The sequence below is a fragment of the Otolemur garnettii genome, unplaced genomic scaffold (assembly GCF_000181295.1).
Source record: "Otolemur garnettii isolate 467f Iridium unplaced genomic scaffold, OtoGar3 scaffold00083, whole genome shotgun sequence".
NCBI lineage: Eukaryota > Metazoa > Chordata > Mammalia > Primates > Galagidae > Otolemur > Otolemur garnettii.
The window spans coordinates 4,378,079-4,384,078 of NW_003852478.1; the positions used below are offsets into that span (position 1 = coordinate 4,378,079).

The 6,000-nt window shown below is 45.5% G+C and overlaps 1 protein-coding gene and 1 pseudogene across 2 annotated transcripts in view; one reads left to right on the forward strand and one right to left on the reverse strand.

Moving 5' to 3' along the window:
• Positions 1-6,000, reverse strand: part of CORIN (corin, serine peptidase) — a 257,752-nt gene that overhangs the window by 249,958 nt on the left and 1,794 nt on the right. The gene's annotated exons all lie outside the window — the stretch shown is intronic.
• LOC111726848 lies at positions 2,401-2,597 on the forward strand (annotated as a pseudogene).

A 6,000-nucleotide genomic window follows, 5' to 3' on the forward strand; every position in this document is an offset into this window, starting at 1 on the left:
TTTTTATTTCTGAACTTTGAATGCATAGGTGTGTATGTCCTACCTAGCTATTTAAGGAAAAGGATTTTCTCCTGTGTCAAACTATTCCTCAGCAGCAGACACAGGCCTGCCTGGCTCCCAGCTTGGTCCTGAGCCACTGCTCCATCCTTTCCACCACTCCTGAGCTGCACAGACAGGTAAAATGCTCAGTTCTGACCTACAGCCAGGGTACATATCCCCGCAGGGAAGCCAGGGCTCTGGTGCTTTAAACTGCTTCCCAATTTCCTCAGGTTGGTCTTGAGAGTCACTGTAAAAAGAATCAGCAAATAGTGACTAAAGGGGAGCAGACAGAAAGGTCACCTAGGGTGCCCCTTCCCCAGACAGCACTCCTACGGCACAAGAAATATTCATTTGGTTTCCCCACAAATTTCCCAATACAGAGCTCCTCAATCCCCTGGAATTGTTCCAATGAGGTTCACTTTTTTGTTCTAACATTCTTGAATTCTTGATGGCCCCTAGGTAGCTTCAGGATGGGGGCCGGTCACCAGCAAGACTCAACCTTGATTAGAAGCCTGGAACTTTCAGCCCTACTCCACAACCTTTAGGAGAGAAGAGGCAGTGAAAATTGAATAATAATTGAGCAAGGATACCCGGTAAAAGTGAGGTCTAAGAGAAGAGAGTTCTTCTCAGGGAGACCCTAAGGATACACATTTCAAACTTTTCCCCATGGTGACTCAGCTCTTAGGGGTTTGTAGAAACCTAAATTCCTGGAACCTGGGGACTAACACTTGCTTCTGCTTCTGTAAAAGCCTGAGTTTACCTCTCCAGCTTGATTCAAACTGACCAATGAGAAAGGTACCTGTGGGCTGTAATTTTTGACTGGAGATAAAAATAAGACTAAGCCAGTTGGGGGAGCACGGCCATTTTTGGACTCTTGTCTGCCATCGCTCCACCGGCTGGAATAAAGCCCTTCCTCTTTTAAACATGGTGTCTGGGTGTTTTTTCTCTCCAATGGGCCTCATCTTCCTGGGACAGAATCAATCAGAACTATGTGATGAAACCTCCCTTATGTGGAGGGTGTGGAGAGTTTCTGAGGTGGTAAACACATCCACATGCCTGGAGCAGTGCACCCCAACTTCATGGGGATGTTAGGTAGACAGCTAGGAGTCTGGTTTTCCTGGGGAAGGAGGACAAGGACAGGGCCCCGGCCCCCCATCTCAGTGCCACCCACCTTAACTCTGTCTCAAGGAACTACTCATACTTGCGGGAGGAAGGACCCTCCTCCCAATCTACCATCAGAACGTAGCACGCCACCTGCCAAGGGTGCAGAAGACTCTCTAGCCCAGCAACTGTACAAACAGCCTCAATACTAATTGTCATGTCCCTGGCTTAAATCTACATTGTGGTTCCAGCCTCCAGTGGGCTCTCAGAGAGACTCGTGGGAGGTCTGCATGCACAGAAAAACACTGGTTCCCAGGTGACCTCTGAACCAGGAGGTAGGTGCAACCCAGGTGGTGTGAAAGGAAACTGCTGGCCATAACCAGTACCTCTTTGCCTTCTTGCCGTGGGGATGAGGCTCACTGTCTATGCTGAATACATATGTTTTGCTCTGTAAATCTAATCTTACTCTGTAAACCTGTCTTTCTCTTCCTCAAAATACTTTGTTTCACTCTTGCCTTACTTTGGAATGTCTGGTCATTTTCCAGGCAACTCCCTAAAACCCTGACATTTAAGAGACAGGAAGCTGCCTTGAAGGCCAACCAGGACAGAAGCTGCTGTACTCCGGCCCATCCAGATCTCTTCCTGTGTGCCTCTTCATCTGGCTGTTCATTTGTATTCTTATTGTATCATAAACCAACAAATGTAAACAAAGTGTCTTTCTGAGCTCTGTGAGCAATTATGGCAAATTATAAAGCCTAAAGAGGGCCCTGTGGAGACCCAAGGTCACGGCCCATCAGAAGGGCAGGTAGACCAAGATGTGCAGTTGCTGTCTGAAGTGGAGGTGTCTCGTGGGACTGAGCCCTCTCAACTATGGGATCTGATACTAATTCCAGGGGGAGACCCTCAGAATTGAATTGAATTGTTGAACACTCAGTTGGCATCAGAGAGTTGGAGAAGTGGTTCTGGAAAAGACAACGTGCGTCTGGCGTCAGGAAGGGAAAACATGCCAGCTCCTCAACCGTCAGAGAGGGAAGAGGGAAAAAATAAGGTCAAATGGTTCAATGTCCTGCTCATTTTCACTGCCACTTTAAACTTACAGGCTTCAGACCTAAAAGGGTCCTTGGAAAATGAATAGTCTCACTACCTCAGTTCGTCCACATGGAATCAGAAAAGTTAATTGGTGTGTCTTGCTGTAAAATTTTGAGGGGGAGCCCCAAGGCCTGAGGCTCAGAGCAGGAGGCCAGGGAATATTTTAAGGAAATGGCAGACAAACTGGGCATGGGAGAAATCGTCCACTTCTGTAAGCCACACTCAAGAAAACAAAGACACAGGAGAAGAACGTCCTGCCAACCAAAGAGACCACTGAGCAGGAGAAGCACATGGAAATTTCCTCAGCCCAGAGGATTCTCCATCCCCGTCGTCTTCAAGACCCCCTTTTGATGTGGAGCCACCTGTGAGATGGACAGACAAGGACCCACAAGCTGTCTGTGAACCCAGGCACTCCAGGCTGATGCCACTGGCCTGTGCACCTTCAAGAGTACCCCTAAATGGACTGCCAAATTCTCTGGTTTTCCCTGGGTTATCATAAAATATTATCTGTATGATTAATGACAATAAAACACACTTCATGGCAAGAAAAAAGAAGTTAACTAACGGAAATCTAAGAGCAACTTAGTATCAATTTAGTCTTGGAATCCCATTTCTGATCGTGCTTGAATTGGACAAAATTTCGTTTCAAAGGATCACAGAGAAATATTAAGTAAAACAATGCAACTTTGATTTCCAAACCACATTACAGAGGAGTGGCATCTTATTTGCAGGATGAGGCTCAGAAATAAGCGTAGAAAAGTGTGGGACCACGGGAGAACAAGTTGGTGCCACCAAAATGGTCTTGGCAACTCACCCCTGTGTTTTCTGCCCTACTCCTAAGTCAGCCTGTTGGCTGATTGACCCTTCTCTAGCAGATGTCTCCATGAGCCTCTTACAAAGTTTCAGCACCCACGTCCAAGGCAAGGCAATCACCTAAGGACCAGCCTCATCAAGCATCCACACTGCATTTGTCACGGCCAGCGCTGATGGTTTAGATGTGTAGAAATGCACTGCAAGAGAATATTCAAACAGCCGCTGCACCGGATTGAACAGTGTCTCCTAAACTCATGTCCATTGGACCTGAGAATGAGCCTCACTTGGATTGGGGCCTCTGCATTTGTCATCAGTGAGGACAAGGTCATACTGAGTTAGAGGGAAGCCTGAATCCAATATGACTTGTTTTCTATAATAAGAAAACACACAGTAGAAAAAGTAAAAATCCCAGGACTCCCCAACTTCTTATGCAAAGGCAGGGAAAGACCTTAGACACCTGAAAGGACCAGTACACAGACCATTTATTAAGGAAAGTCCTTGCTGACCTCCTGTAAGTCAGACACGCAAAGCTGCAGAAATCACAATGATGCGGTACTGGCATGAAACACACATGGGAACCAATGAAACAATCTGAACACCCAGAAAAGAAGCCGAACATATGTGGTCATCTGACATTTGGCCAGGGCACCACGAATACACAATGGGGAAAAGATAGTCTCTTCAGCAGAGAAGAGAAAACTGGATAGCCACATGCAAAAGAATAAAATTGACCTTTATGTCACACCATACATAAAAATCAAGTCAAAATGAATTAAAGGCTTAAACACAAGGTCTGAAACCATAAAGTTCATAGAAGAAAACATAGGGGGAAATCTTCCTGACATTGGCCTTGGGAGTAATTTCCAGGTTATCACACCAAAGGCATACGTAAATAAAGCAGTAATAAACAAGTGGAATTACATTAAAATTTAAAACTTCTGGAAAGAAAAGGAAGCAAGCCACAAAATGAAAAGGCAGCTTACAGAATGCGTGAAGATACTAGCAAATCATGTCTCTCATCAGGGGTTGATATCTAACAAATATAAGGAACTCCCATAATTCAATAGCCAAAAAGCAAATGACCTGATTCAAAAATGGTCAAAATATTTGAATAGACATTTCTCCAAAAAAGACATACAAGTGTCCAGCAGGTGGGTACGTGAGAAAGTGCTAAGCATCACTAACCAGGGAAAAGCAGATGAAAATCACAAGGAGATATTATCAAAAAAGTGCTGGATGTGAAGAAATGGGAACCCTTTTACACCACTGATGGGAATGTAGATTGGTACAGGCTTCATGGGGAAGAGGAAAAGAGGGAGACAGTGGACCCAGGGCAGAGGGTTTCAGTAATGCAAAATGCGTAAGTCCTAAAGATACACCACATGGCATAGCCCACAGGTAACAATACCAGATTATATACTTAAAGGTTTGTTAAGAGGATGAATCTTATGTTAAGTATCCTTATAACAAAATAATAAAAATAGTACATATAGAAGGCAGAAGTAAAGGTTTGGGGGTGATGGCAGTGATTATGGTGACAGTTTCACAAATGTATACTTATCTCCAAACTCATCAAGTTGTAGATATTATTGATAAATATGAACAGTTTTTGTATGCCAATACCTCATGAGATTTCTTTTAAGGGTAGGGAGCCTTTATTAGAATGTGCAACTATTATATTTCAGCATATGTACAGCATGCAGCCTCCCTAGTACATATTTGCCCCCTTAATCCAGAGTCCTTACAAGTGGTTATTGTCATCCTAAGTTTCTGACCAGGGCACCTGGCTTGCCTCGACCCCTGCAGTTTTTAAGGAGCAGAGCCGCTGGTCTGACACCAAAGCCCATACCCTTCCTCCAAGGCACACCCATCTGTCTTTAAGTTTCTCAATTTCCACCCTCTCCAATAATCCTGAAACTTGAAAGTCTTTGTGTCTGTGTGTGAGCAGGCAGATGCTGAGGTACAGGGAAGGCTGGGGGTCACCTGAGTGCTTACTGCGGACCCCGCACTCTGCAGAGGTCAGTCCCTTAGCCAACCAGCCCTGTTGTCCATTTGTTTCTGGCAAAGTGGAATGCCAAGACACGATGGGGCCAAGGGCTGCCTGAGCACATACCTGTTGAATAATATTGAGGGAGAAGTGCCATATTAAACAAACAGTTCCCCGCCGGACATATTGAGAAAAATTCGATGTTACAACCATCCTGGTACTCATGGCTCCATTGCGCCAGCAGTAGACACTGAGAAACTCTAAGATCTTAAGTCTTTATGTGGAAGGACGCTGGAAGGGAGGGGAAGAGGAAGAACGAGGACCGCGGTGTCTCCTTAACAGCAAGGAGGTTTGAAAACAGACTTCCCAGAGTGACCACAGCGAGTCTCTGGAGCCCTGGGCGCCTCAGCTCCGCCCCCCTTCCTGTCTGCCGCACGGTGAAGGAGCCCACGTGAGTCCCGCGCCCGAGAGCCAAAAGATGCTGGAATCCAGATGAAGCCCCGGCGGGGCCCTCCCAAAAGCAAACCGCAGCGGGTGTCAGGGTGGATTGGCAAGAAGCACCCAGGCCTGCCCTCTGTGCGGGTGCCAGAAATATTTCTGCAGCATTCTGATGAAAGTTTCTGATGGAATTAATTTTCTGTCTTTTTAAAAAGTTTCACTATGCCTGGATATAGATTTGATGAAACTAATAAAGCAATATTTGATTTGCTTCTTCAACCCACAGGAAGGTTAAGTGAGATTTTTATCATGGACACTGCAATCTCGTCCTGCAAGAAACTTTCAAGAGAAAGTCCCCTCTTCCTAGAAAAATGCTTGACAGCATCTTGAGGTTTTTTTTAAATTACAAAGTAATATGAGGGAACGACTTTTTAGGTTCCACTGTTCTCACTTCCAAGGTCAAGTTCAAGTTGTAGGAGAGCCCCTCACCCAGGGGGCGTGCTGAACACCCTCCTGAGCCCATTAGGTGAGAT